The sequence below is a fragment of the Lissotriton helveticus genome, chromosome 6 (genome assembly GCF_964261635.1).
Source record: "Lissotriton helveticus chromosome 6, aLisHel1.1, whole genome shotgun sequence".
Taxonomy (NCBI): domain Eukaryota; kingdom Metazoa; phylum Chordata; class Amphibia; order Caudata; family Salamandridae; genus Lissotriton; species Lissotriton helveticus.
Window position 1 is genome coordinate 1,595,207,428 of NC_136067.1, and position 19,557 is coordinate 1,595,226,984.

Sequence of the window (19,557 nt, forward strand, 5' to 3'; positions counted from 1 at the left end):
ACTGTTGCACTCTCTGGAGTGGGAATAGTAATTTTTACCCCTACGCTATCCAACCCTTTCTCTACTGTTGCACTCTCTGGAGTGGGAATAGTAATTTGTACCCCTACGCTATCCAACGCTTTCCCTACTGTTGCACTCTCTGGAGTGGGAATAGTAATTTTTACCTCTACGCTATCCAACGCCTTACCTACTGTTGCATTTTCTGGAATGGGAATAGTAATTTTTACCCCTACGCTATCCAACGCTTTCCCTACTGTTGCACTCTTTGGAGTGGGAATAGTAATTTTAACCCCTACGCTATCCAACGCTTTCCCTACTGTTGCACTCTCTGGAGTGGGAATAGTAATTTTTACCCCTACGCTATCCAACCCTTTCTCTACTGTTGCACTCTCTGGAGTGGGAATAGTAATTTGTACCCGTACGCTATCCAACGCTTTCTCTACTGTTGCACTCTCTGGAGTGGGAATAGTAATTTTTACCTCTATGCTATCCAATGCCTTATCTACTGTTGCACTCCCTGGAGTCGGAATAGTAATTTTTACACTTCCGCTATCCTACGGTAATAATATTGGATATTTTTTAATTATATTATGTTACTATATATAGATGTTTTAACAAATATGATTTAAAAAAATTTTTTATAACTTTAAATATTTATTTAATTAATATAAGGTCATTTAAGTATTTTTAAGTATATTTTAGTAATCAATTTTTAATATTAATTTAATTTAACATTGTTTTTTAATAAAGTCGATATTTTTATAAACTATATTTTTGAAAACGATATTTTGTACTCGATATTTTTGTACTTACCTGTTTGTAGATACGAAGTCGATATTATGTCTGTCGATATTTTTTCGCCGATATTTTTGCTAGTCGATATTATGTCCCTTGATATTATGTCAGTGATCCATCTAGTACCATTCATTTTCTATCACATAATATGCAAATTCTGGTTGCAACCCTGTGTCCTTTTATCCATGATTGTCATAGCACACTCTTAGTAAAACACTCTTTGTAATTAGCAAATTTGGGATTTCCCTATTTTCCTTTACAATTTTGTATTTTTATTTTCCCTGTGCTTCACCTCACTCTGTGCATTGCCTACCTCATACACACCCATTAATCTTACTCCTACCCAACCTCCCGAACCTCCCACCTCTCCTTGTCCCCTGACCTATCCCATCCATCACCCAATCAACTCACCCATCTCAATAATTTCCAAACTCAATGGACTATGGGCCTTAGTGTATAAACACAGACAACATTTACAGCGAAAGATACAAGGCTTCAAATTCTAAATTATACTTGTCCTGGCACTCTTGACCAAATTAAAGCAACACTCCCCTCCTCTGCCCACTTAAAATAACCCTAAGTGTTGTCAAACACTACTAAAGGAAGTTGTTACCATTTTGGAATCCTTCCTACCAGTATTCAAAACAACAACTAATATAAAGTGAAAGAAATGACTCAAATTCATGATATTCGTCAGGAGGCAAGTTCTGTTACAGTAGGAGAATGGCATTACTCTGCCACTGTTTGAGTAACTCCAACACTTTAGGTGTCATGGAAATAGAATCTCTGACCCTTAGGGGTCCATTAGGATGGCGGGCGGACTTTGTCCGCCCGCCACCTTAACGGAGATCGGGACCGCCCGCCTAAAGAGCGGGGGTCCCGACATTGGCATTAGGATGCGCCCGCCACAGTGGCGGGCGCATTCCTCAATTTAACATTGTGGCGGGCGGTGCTCACTGCACCGCCCGCCACAATGATAAAAACAAATGCAGGGGGGTACCACAGGTACCCCCCGTGTGCAACCCCCCTTTGGCCGTCACTCTGGGGGCCCACAGGGGCCCCCCAGAGTGAACACCGCATGCCTTTCCGTGGCGGCATTGCCACCACGGAAAGCATTGCAAAATGCCCATTGTAATATGGCTGGCGGTGTCTCATAGACACCGCCACCATATTCAACATATTCCGCCCCGGCCGCAAGGCGACCGGGGCGGAAAAGTGGCGGGCGGTGTTTTCTTCCGCCGTGGTCCCCCCCCGCCATACTAATATGGTGGGGGGGAATTCAGGGAAGGATGTCGGGCGGTTTGCCCCCTCAAGGCTGGCGGTGGCTACCGCCAGCCTGGCGGGGGCAATCTGCCCGACATCCTAATGGGCCGCTTAGAGTTGATCTTTAGATTTGCAGGTACTAGAAGCAAGAAAATAGTCCTAATTCTTTGAAGAGCAGGTATTTGCTCCTTTAGCTGTCAAAGGAGCGTCACAATCTCATGTCTAATGTCAGATCTTACAAAGAATTCCATGCTACAGGATAGTACAGGGGAGCAAGGGCGAGCTTCCTGAAAAATAAGCCGTCTCAGTAGAAAATTCCCTACATTTATGAGGATTGCCACTGGTATTTTGCTGGTATACCTTTACTTGATTTCAAAAATGGGAAGTGATGGACACTTTGTATAAAACAGTCCGCTTCCTAGCCATTAAACTGAGGGAATACTTCCTAGAACAGGTGAACAATATATGCCCTTGCATTGTCACTCTAATTGCCTTCAGGAATACCAAGTACAGAAGGTTATTTCCGGGACAGCGATTTTCAGTATCCTTCATCTTTAATGCTAAACCATCCAGTTGAATTTCATGCCTCTTAACTTGAGTTTCTATACCTTGGACTGCTTCTACCAAGCACTTTCAGTGTGTCTCCACATCACTCAGTCAAGAATAAATAATATCCATATTCTTGGATAGCTTTTTAAGGAACACTTCTGCCTTTAGGTGAATGATTTTTAAAAACAGAGAGTCCTTTATATTCCCTTACTTGTGGAGTTGAATATGCTCATAAATAGAAGAAAGAGATGGCGTACTTTTCCCATTACTAATTGATAGTATAAGCATCAGATGACCATCAATGATGTATTAGCAGGATGAGCTGTAACGGGATTTAAGCAAGAGATAGGCTGGAGGGAGCTACCAGCAGAGCCCTGTAGCCGGTCAATAGTAGGGGGAATTTCAATCCCTTTTGGGATCCCACAACATTTCGCCAACCCTTGATCAGCATAGATCTAAATCTCCCCTATGGAATACCTGTGTGTCAGCTCTTCTACCTGTTCCATTGTAAGAGGTCTTTTCAGTAGAAATCTCTTATCTTTACTTTTTGACAGTGATTTGGCAGATCTAAGCAATGTATACCCCTTTGATAGAATCTCTGCTGATATACATAGCTTACTTTGCAGAGTTGAAAGCTAATTTTTCAACTCAAACTCTGAATCAGTGGTTCTGTCTGCCTCCTAGAGGGAAAAGAATGCCCTATTGTTTCTTGTGATTCGCAGGCCACCATCTGAGATACTGTTTTATCCATTTCAGTGTACAAATCTCTCTGAGACAGGGCCTCCCTCTTGTATGTAATCTGTAGATGTCAAACTGTTTTGGATGGAATGATTTTTTGTAGGCCCAAATATAGTCACTCTGTGGCATAAGCTTTGTGTGCCAAAATAGCCCCTTCTGCTGCATTATTACAGACACCCAGACTCTCTACCATGATTTTCGGAGAGTTGGATTCATAACCAGCTGAAGGACCACCACCTGATATAGCCTCCACCTCGTTGGTATTTTTCAATAGATGGGCTTGTTCTTTAATAAGCATATTTTGGGGCACAGCTGTATTCTACACAGATAATTCGTACACCCTAGTAATGGTGTGCAAAAATTCACAAATCAATTTTTTGGGCTCGAGACCCTTGATTACTAACAGTCAGTGGCAGTACACTTTTATTGTGAGATGGTAAGACTTTTACCTTTAAATTATGCTCTTTTGGAGCAAACTCTCCATTAACAGTAAGTTTATTCTCCTTGGAGGGCCAAGATGATAGCTGATCTGTTTAAGGAAGAACAGGATTACCTTGTGCCATTTCGTCCTTCTCCACATTGCCAATCCAGGAGAACCATGTCGGGTTCAGATGGCCTTTCTGCTACTCCATCCCACCGAGACACATCCACTTCACGCGCAGCCATCTCCTCTGCCTCGCAGATGGCGCCGGTTAGATTTGCCAACAGGACCACACCAACCCATCCACATTGACGAGGAAGAGATGTGGAGTCCGTGAGCACTGTTGTTGCTGCAGACATTGTGAAGCCAATAGTGATTGGGCCAAGACTTTCAGGGAGTGCAGCACTTCCCAAACAAAGAGTAAAATAAGTCAGGAGCATCAGCAATCCAGTGTCTCAGAAGGATAGAGATATATACACACTACTCTTTGTTTTTCCTTTTTGTTTGACAATCTAGTAGAGGAACCACTTATACATTTTAATCCTCCTGAATGTATCCTCTATCCTGCACCAAGACTAACCACCATTTTATCTTCGAGTCATCACGAGGTCTGAAGGCGTCCTGGAGATGGCCACAAGCAACTACCTTGCCTCGAATGACAAATATTTCCATTTCTGAATGGAACAATTTAAGTTACTTTTTTTCCCAGATTCTTGGATTAACAAAACTATTCTCACACATCCTTATCCTTAATATTGATATAAACGTGATGAGACACTTAACAGTAGTTAAAGGCATGAAGAATAATAGAATAGCTACTGCAAACATAGGGCCTCATTTATGAGGCTATGCGTCACTTTTACGCCGCTGGTGCGTCACTTTTTGTGACGCACGAGTGGCGTAACAAAATGCGCCTTGTTGCGCCATATTTACCAAGTGATGCATCTAGGTAGATGCGTCACTTTGTAAACCCCTGCGCCACATTATCCCTGCGCCAGGTATAATGTATGCAAGGGGGGCGTATTGACATAAGAAAGGGTCATAGAAGTGACGCAGTGAAATCTATGTGATTTCACTGTGCCACTTCTAGGACACAAATGCGTCAATTTCTTACGCCTGCCTCACAGCAGGTGTAAGACTGACGCAGGCCCTTTCACATGGGGCTTGCCCCATGTAAAAGGATACATTGCTGGAGTCGCTTCACTTTTGTGACACACTCCAGCAATGCGCCACTTTTGCGCCATACAGATACGTCAGAAATACTGACGTATCTGTAACTCCTTGCGTAATGATGCGTCATACTGTAAATATGACGCATCATTGGTGGTGCAAGGGGGGTGCAGTGAAAAGTGACGCATCACTGTTTTCACACAGCGATGTGTCACTTTTCATAAATGAGGCCCATAGTCTTTAGCCACAAACATGTAGAACTCCAAGAATATAAAATAGTAAGGGAATAGCAAGATTTCCCCGACCACATTATCCACAGTGTCACTGCTTTATTTGCTGTATATTCATCTAGTTCACCATCAGAATGGTTTAAAGGTTAACTCTATAGGCTCTGATTATGGAGTATGGTTTTGGTTACTTCTCCCTTAGGTCATTGTTTAGTTATCCTGGGTGTGACATATGAAAAAAAGCATCAATAAAGGAAATGTATTAATGTGGACTGGTGCTCTGCCCAAGCCATCTATCTCATCATGTTCGGATATGTTAAAATAAAAAATATTTTATATGAATGTGCACTGCAGGCAACACTAAGGGTTACATAACCTCAACACTTCTTTTGTCCAATATTGCCTTCTTGTTTCGTCTACTTTAGCTTGCCGTGTCATTCTGTTTCATTAATATGCTAACACCACTCCAACACCATAAGACCTTTGCTCTTTTGAATTCTTGTTGTTAATCCTGATAGTAAGCAAATCAAGCAATTGTAATTGGATGGAAAAAAACGCCTTATGCTACTTCCAGAGTCGTTTTTTTCAGAGTGGATTTAATGATTTTCCTTGTTTGATTTTGACACAAATCTAAAAAAATCATTTGCATATTTTGCAATTTTGTCCTGCGAGTTTTACAAGGTATCATGGCTATTCCTACTCTGAGACCACTGGATGCATTGCGGCATGTACACAGTATGAGTGATGTGATCAGCTGTAGTTTTGGAAGTATTAGAAATGGGATTTCTGGTTAGCTAAGGTTTGCACAACAGCCAGGCAGAAACCACCACTCTAGTCAGGATAAGGGAGTTACACTCCTAAAATAACCCCTGCTCATCCCCTTGGTAGTTTGGAACGAGCAGTCAAGCTTATCTTAGAGGCAGTGTATAAAGCATTTGCACAAAACCAACAGTAATTCAATGTAAGCACTACAAAAGGACACCACATCAGTTTAGGAAAATATCCAATATTTTTATATACTTAAAACAAGACCAAATTCGATAAAAATCCAGGGCCTTATTTATGAAAGCCTTGCGCCACCGGTGCGTCACTTTTTCCCATGTTAAAAGTGACGCACCAGCAGCGCAAAGCCTTCATAAATAAGGCCCCCACAATACAGTACTTTAAAAATAGTTTTTTCACCAGTTGTCTTTAAATGGCAAAAATAAGTTGAAAGCACAGTTCGTACGAATGGGTAGCTCCGTCCGAGTCTACCTCGATGTTGAAAACAACAGAGTCTCGCAGTTCCAGCTGACCTCGTCGGCACGGGCCAGCAACAGCGGGACAGACTCGTTAACAGTACCTTTCTTAGTGCGGCTCACAAGGAGGCACAAATCGGTCTTGGCATCCATCACGGTTGTGATGCAAAATGGAAGCAGTGCATGGTGCGGTGCCCCTTGATGCGGTGCGAGCAGCGGCTCGTGACGATTGTCTAGTTGGTATCGGTGAGACCAAGGCGGGTGGTGCAGGGCGAGATGATGCTCGATGCGGGGCTGGCATGTTGTGGTGCAGGTGACAGAGCCGGTTGTGGCGTCCGTCGCGGTTACGGTGCAAAGTGGAAGCAGTGCACAGTGCGGTGTCCCTGCATGCGGTGCGGGCAGCGGCCCGGTGACAATCGTCCAGACAGCGTTGGTGAGACCAAGGCATGCGGTGCAGGGCAAGACGGTGCTCTATGCGGTGCTGGCAAGTTGCAATGCAGCGACAGAGCCGGTTGGTGGGAACCAGTGCTGGCCGAGCCGAACAGCCGTGTGTGACGAGGCGGTCATGGGTGTCGAGCCAGCAGTGACCGTGTTGGTGAGACCAGGCCAGCGAAGTGAAGCGAGGCGGTGCTGGTTGCGGTGCCTCTTGATGCTGTGCAGGGAGCGGCTCGGTGACGATCATGCAGATGGCGTCGGTGAGACCAAGGCATGCGGTGCAGGGCGAATCGGTGCAGACTGCGGTGCCTCCAAGACACAAGGCCAGTGGCGGAGTCGGTTGACGGAGTCCATCACAGTTCCCTCTTCTCTGTGGCAACTGGAACAGCGGTTCCAGGAGCGGTACCCAGAGGTTGGTAAAGTCTTTGCAGTCCCTGAGACTTCTTAAGAGGAGGCCAGCTCAGTTCCAGGCCCTTGGGGATACTTAGCACAAATAGAGAAACTCCAGTCCAGTCCTTTCACTGCCCAAGGCAGGAGCAGCAGCTGCAAGCCACCCCAACAAAGCAACACCACAGCAAAGGGGCAGTACTCCTCCTGGCAGCTCTTCCTTGCTCTTCTTCTTGACAGGTTCCTTGATTCCAGTGAGTTCTAAAGTCTTGCGGTCAGGGCCCCAATATTTATACCAGCAATTCCTTTGTCCCCTGAAGGCAGAGGGGCCTGGACCTAGTTCAAACCAGTTTGGGGTGCATTATGCCAGGGTGCATCTTCTTCCTTTGTCATTGTGGGTGATGGAGCCAGCATTGTGGAAGGCTAGCCCAGCCCTATTCAGACCCAGGTGCTACTTCTCCCACCCATCTATGTGTAGATGTGCCAATTCAGCCCTGCTGACTCATCCTGTCTCCCCCAGCCCCAGTCACTCACAAACCAGACAGCTAATACACAAGCTAGCAGAGGCAGGCTGGATGGTTAGGTCAGAAAACACCTACTTTCTAAAAGTGGTATTTTCAAACACAGAATGTTAAAACCACCTTCACTAAAAGATGCATGTTATCATTCTGAGTTCAGGCATACTAAACTCGAATTTCTACCATGTTCCCTGGGTCAGTTATTATCATAGGATGTAATGATCAAACTGCCCGTTCTGGCCTATGGAGAACAGATAGCTTTGCAATAGTGAAAAACAAAGTAGGCAGGAATTCACTATCAGGACATGCCACACAAACCAGGGCATGTTCTACCTTTCACATACAATGCACCCTGCCCATGGGGGTACCTTGGGCCTACCATAGGGGCGATTTACATGTAGCACAGGGAAGGTTTAGAGACTTGCAAGGGCGTGCACTTGCCAAGTCGACATGGCAGCCCCAGGCAGTGCACAGGCTCTGCAATGGCAGGCCAGAGTTACACTTTATGGGCTGTTTGCGTGGGTGGCACAATCCAGTGCTGCAGCCCACCAACAGCATTTGATTGATAGGCCCTGGCACTTGCAGTGCACTTTACTAGGGACTGACACATAAATCAAATAAGACAATCATGGAAATACCAATCCATAACACATTTTATACAGGAGCACTTGCACTTTACTACTGGACAGCAGTGAGGAAAATGCGCAGAATCGTTACACCAGCAAAAACAGAGTAAAAAAATGGGAGGTCAGAAAGCAAAAAGTCAGGTGAAAAACGCCAAAAGATGCCAAGTCTGACAGGAAGCCTTTTCTGTTCTGACTCAGTGATTGTGTTTTTGCCAAGAGCGACTATTCGTTACTGTGGAGAATGCACTCATATTGAGCATCAGACTGAACTGAACAATGCCAATGACACTTATGTTAATATGTAGTGTTTTTGGTTGTTAGTTTGTAGTTACTTAACACTGTTGGGATGTGGGTGATACAGAGATTTGATTCATAAACTTTTGGTGTGAATGTGTTGATTCCAAATTCCATGCTGGTGGTGATGTGCTAACTTGCTATTATTAAAGCATGGGTACATTCTGTTGTTGATCAAGAAGCATTGACGTCTGGCTTGCTTAGTGATTATTTAAACCCCCTGAGCTCAGATTGATTTGATGTTTGACTCAGTATTAGGGCTTTTGAGGTAGGTATTGTGATTTTTGTGCTTATGGTTCTGGTTAATTTATGAAGGGAGCTCGGAAAGCCAATGTGTGGGTACTGTCAAACAACATCATATGAGCTGGTGACTGATGATGTTTTTTCCGTTAAACACCATGGAAATAGTTTGGCACTAATTTGTGTTGTTTTCATGGGGCTGTTTGAAGTAGGCGGATGTATAGTTGGTTTGTGGTTTTGAAGGAGCTTGTGTGGGTGGGGGCGATCCTGTTTAATGGGAGTTGGCAAGTTACCATGGAATTTGAGGTGTGGGCTGTGATGTTACCAAGTTCCTAGTGTATCCTGGCATTCACAGGTGCTGGCTTAAGTTTCATATTAACAGGGTTGTATGTCGTTACAACACATTCCATTGCAACGCATGCCTTTACCACCCATGCATTACAACAGAATGCTTTTTGTTCGCATAACCTTCTCCACGAATATTCCTTTACCACGCATAGATTTACACCGATTTTTGTTGTAAATGTATGGATGTTAAAGGCATACTCGTGCTAAAGGTTATATCCCTCCCCTGTACCCTTACGTGACCACCCAGCCCCCAATCCTTCTTATATTTACCCCTGCCCATAACTCTCAATCTTTTTTTTAAACTAAAATTCCCCTTACCGCTTCACGCCGTCTGCTTTCCTTCATCATCCTTTTTGACGTTGGACGTCGTAAAGAGGAAACTGAAGTTTCTTTCCGTTTCCTCTCTAACGACACTGATTGCCTCCACTTCGCTTCACATCCGGTGCATTTTTTTTGGGGGGGGGAGACCCCCCAACCCCCCTTTTTATTCCCTCGCTTTTTAAAGCCCTCTTTTTCAAATGTTCGCCTTTACCACACATGCCTTTACTACTTATCTCGTAGTATAGGTATGCGTGGTAAAGGCTTTTGTGGTAACCACGCATGCGTTGTAATGTATGCGTGGTAAAGGTTTGCTTGGAAACAGACGCTTTGTAGTGGTCGTTTCCCATGAACAGATGCCCTTAGCGTGCCATAAATTACTGAGTAGTGTTTCTGGTTAAGTTTGATTACGTGCTCCACTAAGATGATGGCACATCCCCGTCTTAATTTTACGCTTGTGGTCTTTGGGAAAGTGTGGCATAAATGAAATGCATGTCTGATGGTTACAGCATCAAAGGCTTGCATGCATTATTTTACAGGGGCTTGTGTAAGTTTGGGAGCTCTGCAGCACTTTGGATGGGGACGTACACGTATTTATGAATGGAACTCCTTTGTAATGACACATTTATGGAAACATTATGCAGCCCTAATAAATATGCTTAGTGATTACATTAATTGTTTTTGGCATTATGAATAATAACTGAAAAATTATAGGGGATATGAGTTTTGAAAAGCTACAGATGAAAACCAGAGCTCGCCAAAATAATAAAAATCCGTGAGTGCAAAAATCAAATACACCAAGGCAGATATTAAGTACAGCGCCTTAATTTAAGCCGGCTGAACCACGCATACACTTAAATGCAGTAACCAGACAAAAGTGGAAGAAAAGCAATGTAACTTTTTTTTAAAATAAAGTTAAATGTTTAAACAGTCGGAAGCATTGTGTTGTATTTTAAACGTTTCACCCCATGCGTTTGCAATCGATCCTCACCCACATAACACGAAGATCGCAAACAGCTTGATTCACATGTGAACACTGCCCACACTGCCTTCCACAAGCGTTAATTCGTGTTCTATGCTCCTTTGAACTCACTGTCGGGCATTTACCAGTATTTACTTTGCGCGGCCTGTGGCTGAACCATGGAAATCAGAAAACAAACTCTTATTCAGTGTGTCATGTCAAAGGTGACTGTCCTGCCAGATAGCTGAGTGTAGGACACGCATTCCTTCGCACGACGGCACTACGCAGCAGCGTCGCCGGCTCCAGAGTTACATACCTGTCTGCAGCAGTCTTTAGTTCAACTTGTGTAAGTGGGATGTCCTAGACGCTGCCATCAATCTGCCTGACGAGGGAGACGCTCTATTGACATCCGAACAATGGCCCTGGCGCAGAAGAGGGAAGCTGCGCGCTCTTGCATGTCGTCCTTTAGAACGTTAGCACGTTCACAAAGGAAACAAAAAGCCGCCATGTTGGTGGACAGAATCAGCAGTACTAAAACCCACGCAGCGCCCACGTTTTCAGAATTTTAAGCATGTGATGTGAAAAGTGTGCTTACAGGAACTATTCTCAGCTGGATAAACCATTCTAAACAGACTCTCTGGCAGGTTTTCCTCGTCATCAACTTTCTTTTGAATTAGAAAATACACGAGTCCATAAGTCTTATTATAAATATTTCCAGAGCTAATACATACAGTTATGTATCAAAATGTCATAAGTCTCTCGGCAGTGGTAATTTCAGTGTCCAAGTTATTTCAATGTCTAGAGAGATGTTTAGTGTTTGAAGGTCAGTGTAATCTGACAGTCTGCCCGTCCTATTTATGGTCGGGAGGATCATCAGCCTTCTTGTTGACATCCACCAAACATTTTGTGCCATGACAGGAACCACCTTGATGGCAGTTCCTGTTAAGGTACAGAGATCACTGCTGGGTCAGCGGTGATCTCTAACTTTGGCAAACGGTATTAGTCCATCAGGGTACCAGACATAATGTCCTCTGCCACCCTGACAGACACAGAGTGCCCAGTGGTGCAACACGGGCCCCCTCAGTGCAGGGGCCCCAACCTTTAAGTGCTCTAGCCCTTTAGGGGGCCCCATTCAGCTCAAAGTCAGAGGATATCAGTGATATACATGAGACTAAGGGCCCCTCATCACATTCTGCAGTGGACCCTCTTGTATTACGCCACTTGAAGTGCCATCTGCAAACCTCTGGATAAGGTTCTATGGTCTTTTGGTAGCATGCATACAGCTTGCGGTGCTTACTTAGGGTCATTCTTGTGAAAACCAAATTCAAAATCCAATTATTCACTGCATTCCTATCAGAACAGTGAATAGCAGTTCAGGTTGGCGCAGGTCGGCTTCCTCCCCTGAGTTTCCATAGACCTAAAAGAGTGGGTAGAATGGCGGATGGCAGTTCTTCTTCTTCCTTGCTTTCTCCTATCGCTCTCTGATCTCCACAGACCTGAAAGAAGTATGGGAATTTTCAGGTGATGCCGTGATGGCCAACCACCATCTCCTCTGCTGTTTTTTTGTGGATCTGTGGTTGGCTGGAGATTTCCCTCTGGATTTACAAAGGTTCAGTGGGAGTCACTGTCATCAGTGTGCCATCAACAGAACCAGTGGTGGCTGCTCCCGGGCAGTAGTGGTGGGCGGGGACGGGGGAGTTAAAAAAAAGAAAGATAAGATCACTTACCTGCCGGCCATGGTTCGCGGTCAGACAGGGAGGGGAGCCTGTGCATGTTCTCCATTCAGGCTGTGCAATACAGCTGGGTGGAGTACATGCTAAGTACATGTGACAGTTTGGCCGGCCCAAGACAGCTTGCCAACCAACATGCGCACTTAAGTGCACTCACCACTCCTCCTCCTGCGGGCATGTGACAACAGCCAAGCCCCACCCCAAAACTGGCTTCAGCAGGAAAAAATAAAATGATAATAAGATCGTGTTATTATCATTTTATTTTTCCTTTTTTGCACTGCTGAAAAGCAGTGGGGCGACGCTCCTCCCCCTTAGCGGAAGAGCCTACCCTGCTCTGAACTCCCATTTGGAATGGAGATCCTAGCAATTGTTTGGTAATAAGGCCAAGTGGGAATTGGGGGAGGATGGAAGGCTATGTATTTCAGACCAAGATGGCTCAATGAATCGAAACTTTACTTCCAGAAGTTTTGTGTGGTGTGTATGTCAACATGGTCAAATCCCAGCCAAGGCCAATTCAGCCTTTTTAGATCACAAAATTGAGAATTATTAAATTTGGAATACTTGTTATTTACAGCACTTACATGTGGGTAGAGGAAGTGTTACAATAAACACTGACAAAGCCAACAGGTTTCAAATCTGGGATGTGGATGCACACACCCCTGTTCAAAATCTTGCCTTCTTCTGGCCTAGCAGAAGTAGCTGGAATCTGGGCCTTTTAAAGTTTGTGCAATTTCTGCTCAGGTTGCCAACCTTAATTGTTCTTCCACATCCTTCTTCCTTCATGGGGTGAATTTGTTAAGCAGTAGGCTGTGTTCCTGTTTTAAAACATAATTAGAATGAAATGGTGCATAGCTACTGGTTATGTCACTAATTACCATTCTTGCCCATTTGGTATCCTTTTACTCATTGAACAGCATCTCTGTCTGGTGCATGTTACTGTATGAATTAGGTAAACATCACTTACAACGAAACTTTTACAACGCACTACCATTACAATGCGGTCATTACAACGCAAACCATTACAACGCATTGCGCTGGGGGGCGCTCTAGGATAGGGAATATATTTAATTTACTATCCAACACCTTCCCTACTATCCACGGGGACTGGAGTTGGAATAGTAAATTAAATAAATCACTATCCAGCGCCTAAACGCATTATGCGTTGTAATGGTATGCGATGTGAAAACCGCGTTGTAAAGGCAGGCGTTGTAATAGCCTGCGTTGTAACGTCATACATCCTATGAATTACTGGGATTCTTTTATTATTCCCGCCTTTTTTTGTATAGGCACATGGCATCCTACTGCCCATGTGGCTAAGCTAGATAGTCCTTATTATAATTAAAATTTGCATGGCTATCTCTCTCATAAACTCACCCATCACACTGTCAGGTGCTGAGTCCCATAATATAATTAAAAATAAAATAAATTTCATATTTGTAAAGTGCTACTTATCACCCCTTATGGTGCCCAGGCACTCAGGGTCTTTGGGGAGATGAAGCGAGCTATTGCCCAGAGTTACATGATACTGAGCTGAGCTGCCACCGACGATTGAACCACAAGCCATTTGCTCAAGAATCAGCCGCTCTGACCGCTGCGCCACACCTCTCCCTGCACCTCGGAGGTTATCATGCACAACATGAAAATACTTCCTATTTAAGCTCAAAACAAAAACAACACCCTCCTACTCACTCTGGTGTTAGTGGGGATCTAAAGGGCTCCTTATTTACATAAACTCTTTTTAACCTCAAAATGGTCCCTCTTGCTCATCGTATACATTCTTTTGGTTTTGTGGTACATGCCAAAATACCCAATTACTCTTCTTCTTGGCACATTCCTCTCAATTAGCACTCTTGCTGATCCTGTTTCTTCACAGTCACCACGTGGATGTACTTGAACCACTTAAAAATGTGCACTGGCAAGACCAACATACTTATATTTAGCATCAATACCAATGCATGGTAATCTAGCTGCCTTTAACTACTCCTACCATCACTGCAAAGAACCTGGGGTCTTTTTTAACTCTACTCTTTTCTTCCCACTCACAATGAAAATATCTGTGCTTCTTCTTACTTCTGTCTTTCAGTCATTTGAAAAATCCTTTGTTTTCTTCCTGAAAGACAGTGATCCAAGCTACTGTTCTTTCTAGTCTTGATTATTCAAATACTCAATTTTCCGTCTCCCTCACTGTCTTCTAAGCAGCCTTCATCTGTTACAAAACTCTGCAACCGGACTTTTACTTATTCTTTCTTGACATACTTGCATTTCTGCAGCTCTTCGCATGTTGCACTGGCTCCTCATTGATGTGTATTGTCTTTGCAAGATTCTTTGTTTCTGCCATTGAGCGTAATATGGCATCAGCCTTTCCTGCTTGACCAACAAACTGCCTCTTTATTCACCCTTGTTATCCTTCCGCTTTTCACCCTCCTTTTTGATGTCAGTTACTATCATCTGTTTCAGTCACAAAAACACCTTTTGCTTCCTACGCCCAAATCTTGAAAAAGTCTGCCTTTCTCCATTCTTAGGCCATTTTTTGCTTAAATTAAGTCCCTTAAAGCTCTTCTTTTTACTTCTTAAGTTATTGTCTTGATTATGTTCTGTTGATACTATCTAGCAGCACCAGGACACCCTTTTGGTAATCATTGCACTCTTTAAAGTGATGTCATAATCCTCGTCATATAGATATAAGTATGGATTTACTGTACTTAACTCCACACCCATGTGGCTTACAGATATATATATATATATATTACCTACTGGTGGTCGCCAGTGGGTAGTTATAGTTAGGACCAAGTTTGCATAGGAAGAGCATTTTTTGTTTTGCCTATAACTTTGGCGTTGTTTGATGAATCTTCATGAAATTTTCCAAACTAATTCTTTGTTCATATCAGCTCCTATGTTGAAAGGTTGGGGGTGATTCGTCAAGGGGGCTGAGAAAAAAGGGGGCCCCAAACGTGGTTTCTACTAACCCTGGGTGTAGTGTGCGTAGTGGGGCTACGCGAAGCTACGCAAAGTGGGCGAGAAACTACGCCCACCTGCGCACTTCGCGTAGCCCCACTACGGGCCACATGCCCCCTCCCCTACATAGCTAATTTAATTAAATGGGCAAAGATAAATAAATAAAATACACTTACCTTGTCCGCGGCGTCCCTAGGCTCCCTCTGCTCGTTCACGGCGCCGGCTTCTAACCAATTCTTGCGAGAAATGCACATGCGCGGCCACCCACGCATGCGCATTGGTTAGAAGACGGCGCTGTGAACGAGCAGAGGGAGCCCCGGGACGCCGCGGACAAGGTAAGTGTATTTTATTTATTTATCTTTGCCCATTTAATTAAATTAGCTATGTTCGGGAGGGCGGGAGGGAGGCGGGTGGCGGGCAAATTCGCTATGCCCAAGGAGTGGGCATAGTGATGCCTGCTTCGCCTACTTTGCAAAGGGCGAAGTAGGCAACACTACGCCCATTTCGTGGGCATAGCGAAGTTTCCCGCCTAGGGTTAGTTTCTACATGCAATTTCCATAGAAAACTTTAGACAAGGCTACAGGTCGAACGGGTGAACAGAATTGCGCCAAATTTGGCAGGGAGAAGGGTCTTGGTCTAGAAAGCACACTTTTCTTTTTTTGGTGTAAATGCGTTCAGTAGTTTTGGAGAAATGTCAAAATTTACAGATATCGTTATTTCGGAATTCTGCCATCTGATTGGCGGAGGAGTTACGAGCACTAGCTTGCTGCTTATTGGCTGTGAGCGGTGCGAACGGTTGCAACTAGGAAGTGGTGGCCGCCATTTTGTGATTCTGTTGAAGCAAGTAAGGGGGAAAAAGGGTGAAGAAAGTGGGAAAGAGGAGGGTAGGAGCGCTGTGAGCTCTGTGGGGTGGTGCTGAGGTGAGGTGCCGGTACACTCGGGGATGAAACCGTGCGCCTAAACCGTGAGCTGAGTGCTGTAAACTGATGTGCTCTGGGCGCTGTAGCATACTGGCTGCTGTAGCATAGCTGTGCAGGTGGTGTTAGTATGCGTTTAGACTATAGCGGGAGTGAGAAGCAAACTACTTACCCCTACCGGTCTGAAGAATAGAATGCAGTGTTTTAGCAAGCAGGAATAAAGAAATAATCGTGAAGAATAAATGCATAATGTTGCAATGCCACAGAAGACAATTGGTGAAATCAGGTGTGTCTAAGAAAGTGGCTGTGTGTAATAAAGCGATGGAGACTGCACGTTATATAAAAAGTGTCTTTATTTAAGTGCCATAAATGGACCCACTGGTATAAGAGCTAAGGCATCGAGCTGAGGCAAACTCTAACCGCTTCCGCTGTATTCAAACCTAGGCTACTGCATCAGTGAATTCCACATTACATGTTACAGTTCCCTGTGACTTAAACAATAGCTAATAGACATGAATGACTGAATTCTATAATGAAAATAAAGGTAGGATACGATTACCACACTGTGCCAACCAGTTCCTAAACAATGTTGTGTTTTTTAATCTTGATCGCCAGCTCGTTGAGCAGAGGCTGAGCATGAGCTAATTTGTGTGAAAGGGCTTTATGGATAACAGGCAGGCAGAGAGATGTGTGCACAAAGAATAGACATGGTTTCAAAATGGATGTTGGGTTTAGGCTAATTTAGCAAGTAAATAGCATAATTGCAAAGGCCATACATCACACATGCCTGGTTAGGCTGGAGACGTAAGGGGCAATAATGAAAACAGAGTTCAAATGCCTGAGCATACTTAGAAAGTTATTATATGAAAATAGTTAAATTGAAGTGTATTAAAAAATGTATAGGAAAAAGTCAAAAAAGTTGAAAAAATCAATCCAAGAATAACGTGAATTTCTTACAAGTCTTGGAGATTGCAGTCCGGAAGTTCTTCAGCTGCTTGAGATGCGTAATGTTCCAAGAGGCGATTGTTGCCATTGTGTGAGAAAAGCGAAGCGATCCAATTCATATCCTCGAAGGGACAGTAATGTTCCTCAAATGTTGGAGCGGCAATTTGAATTGGCAGGCAATCTGCGATGTTCTCAAAGGTCGCACGTTGTAGGAGATCTTTCGCGGCTACGCAGAAATCCCATTCTGCCACAATACCTTTTTGCGTTGCATCCGCCATTGCTCTACTGCCCGAACAATCAAGTTCATGGTTTTCAAGATACTCCATTACCTGCTGGATTTCGGGAGCGATTGTTGGGATGTTGGCAAGGCATAGATCCATTTGCCAGTCAAATGGGCAAGTTTTGCGATAAAAAGATGGTTGCACGCAGATTGCATACGTGTAAATAAATGTCATGTTATAACTGGCTCTGATAATAGATAGATGCAGGCAGCCGAAAAGTTGTTTAATCTTTTCACGGTATTGATGTAGCTTCGCGTAGAGGCGAATTCTGTCGGACATTCTTGTTACCACAGGAATCGCAGCCATTTTTCACAAGCAACGAGAGCGAGAATTATGGGCACTGTTCCTGTTATTCCAGAGATGATCGAATGAATGAAGTCTGGTATTATACCAAAAACAGTTTGAAAGCCTGTGACAAGGCCAGAGGAGACAGTGTTAAAAAAGTGTGCCAGAGCTTGAATGTCAGATGTGTTGCAAATTGTGTAACAATTCACAAAGTGTAATGGGAGGTTTGTATTTAAAAGAGACTGTATTTTACTTGAAGTTTGTGGTATCTGCAGTGAATACATTTCTTTTGTAGAAGTGAGGGACACTTCTGTTTGAAACAAAAGCGCTTTTAGTTTGCTCAGTTTAATGAAATCTGTTTTCAAAGTAGGTGTTGAAGGCCAAGTTGAACTTTGGGAGTTACTTTGTGTGTGTGGGTGGGAATGTACATTGACAAAGGAAGTTACTTGGTTTGAAACAGTAAGGCCATACGGTATGCCAGCTCACATTCCGTAGCCGTCCATGTTATTAGGAAGTAGATAACTGTTGTTAGAAAGCTGTGTGAATGTTGGTCTGGTTGGGGGCTGTAAGCCTAGAAGCGTCGTGCAGTTGGACATTCTTGCATAGTAATGAATGACTGCCATTGTGCTCGCAATTTTCACATGTGAGAAAAACTTCTGTATCCTCTTTAAGACTGCCATATGTAAATGGGAGAAACCACTGCTCGTGAATAAACACGCTACTTTATATAATCACATACAACATGACAAACAACATGTACACCTAGCAGACACAACAGCACTTCGTACTGTGGGAACCGTGGCTAGCCATGTACACAAACCAAACATGGCATGGCACCTCTGCCACACAATGCAGAATTCGAGGAGAGATGGGAGCAAAGTATGTGTGAAGGTGGCAAGTGATTCTCGATTATAAAAGTATACAATGCAAAGGGTTGAGGGGATGTGCCGGACAGACTTGAGTATGCAGAGCACAGACATGTACATGTCAACATACACTGATGGTTTATTGAGTGAAGTGGACAGTGGACGCAACGATGATAGTACAGTCAGTAGGGAAGATTATGAAAACATAGCGCGTACGTGCCCCCCCTCAAATCTTTAGCATAGTGGGCTGGCTCGGCGTATGCTAGGCTAGTGTAGGGGTATGAATAAAAGGCACGTTTCTCTGGGTGGTGTTCCCTTTTGGAATGGCGAACGTGTCTGCCAGGTCTGCGCAGCTTACACCGCCACGAGGCTTACGCCATGAGCGAAGGTGGCTGCGTGAATGATGCCGTCAGTTTGCAGGTACTCAGAAACCCTCATGGCTGCTGCGACGCAAATATGCCCCACAGTTCACCTTTCAACACCACCGTATGTGAAAGAGGGCCCACCACGTGCCGGCGGAAGGTCATGGGTTGAGGTCTGCGAGCTCGGAAAGGCTCCTGAGATCAACACTGGCTACAGTGACACAGGCACACAGCGCTCCAGCCTGAGGCCCAGCACTGAGGAGTGCTCTGTATACTACTAACACAGTAGTCCAACAGGTACCAACAGTGGAATGGTGGCTTGATCCCAGAATGGACAACGTTAGAACTGCATCTGAGAGTTGAGATGAAGGTACTCCCTTCGCCCAGGTGCAACCAACTCTAAATCCCAACAGTGGAATGGTTTCCTGATCCCACAATGGACGATGTCCGATGTTACCTGCTGCTTGGTTTTCATTCAAGTCCCTCCATTGAGGTGCGTCACACCCTGTGCTTCCGTAGCTAACTGCTGCACATGATTATTGGGCTTGGCCAAATGCAGTGGCTGGACTACACCGCGGTACAGCAGGTCCGAACAGTGAAACGGGGTCTTGATTCTATGATTGAGGATGTCAGAAGTTAAAGTCTCTAATGATTTCTGTGTACCTCGTCCGATCAGGTGCAACCAACT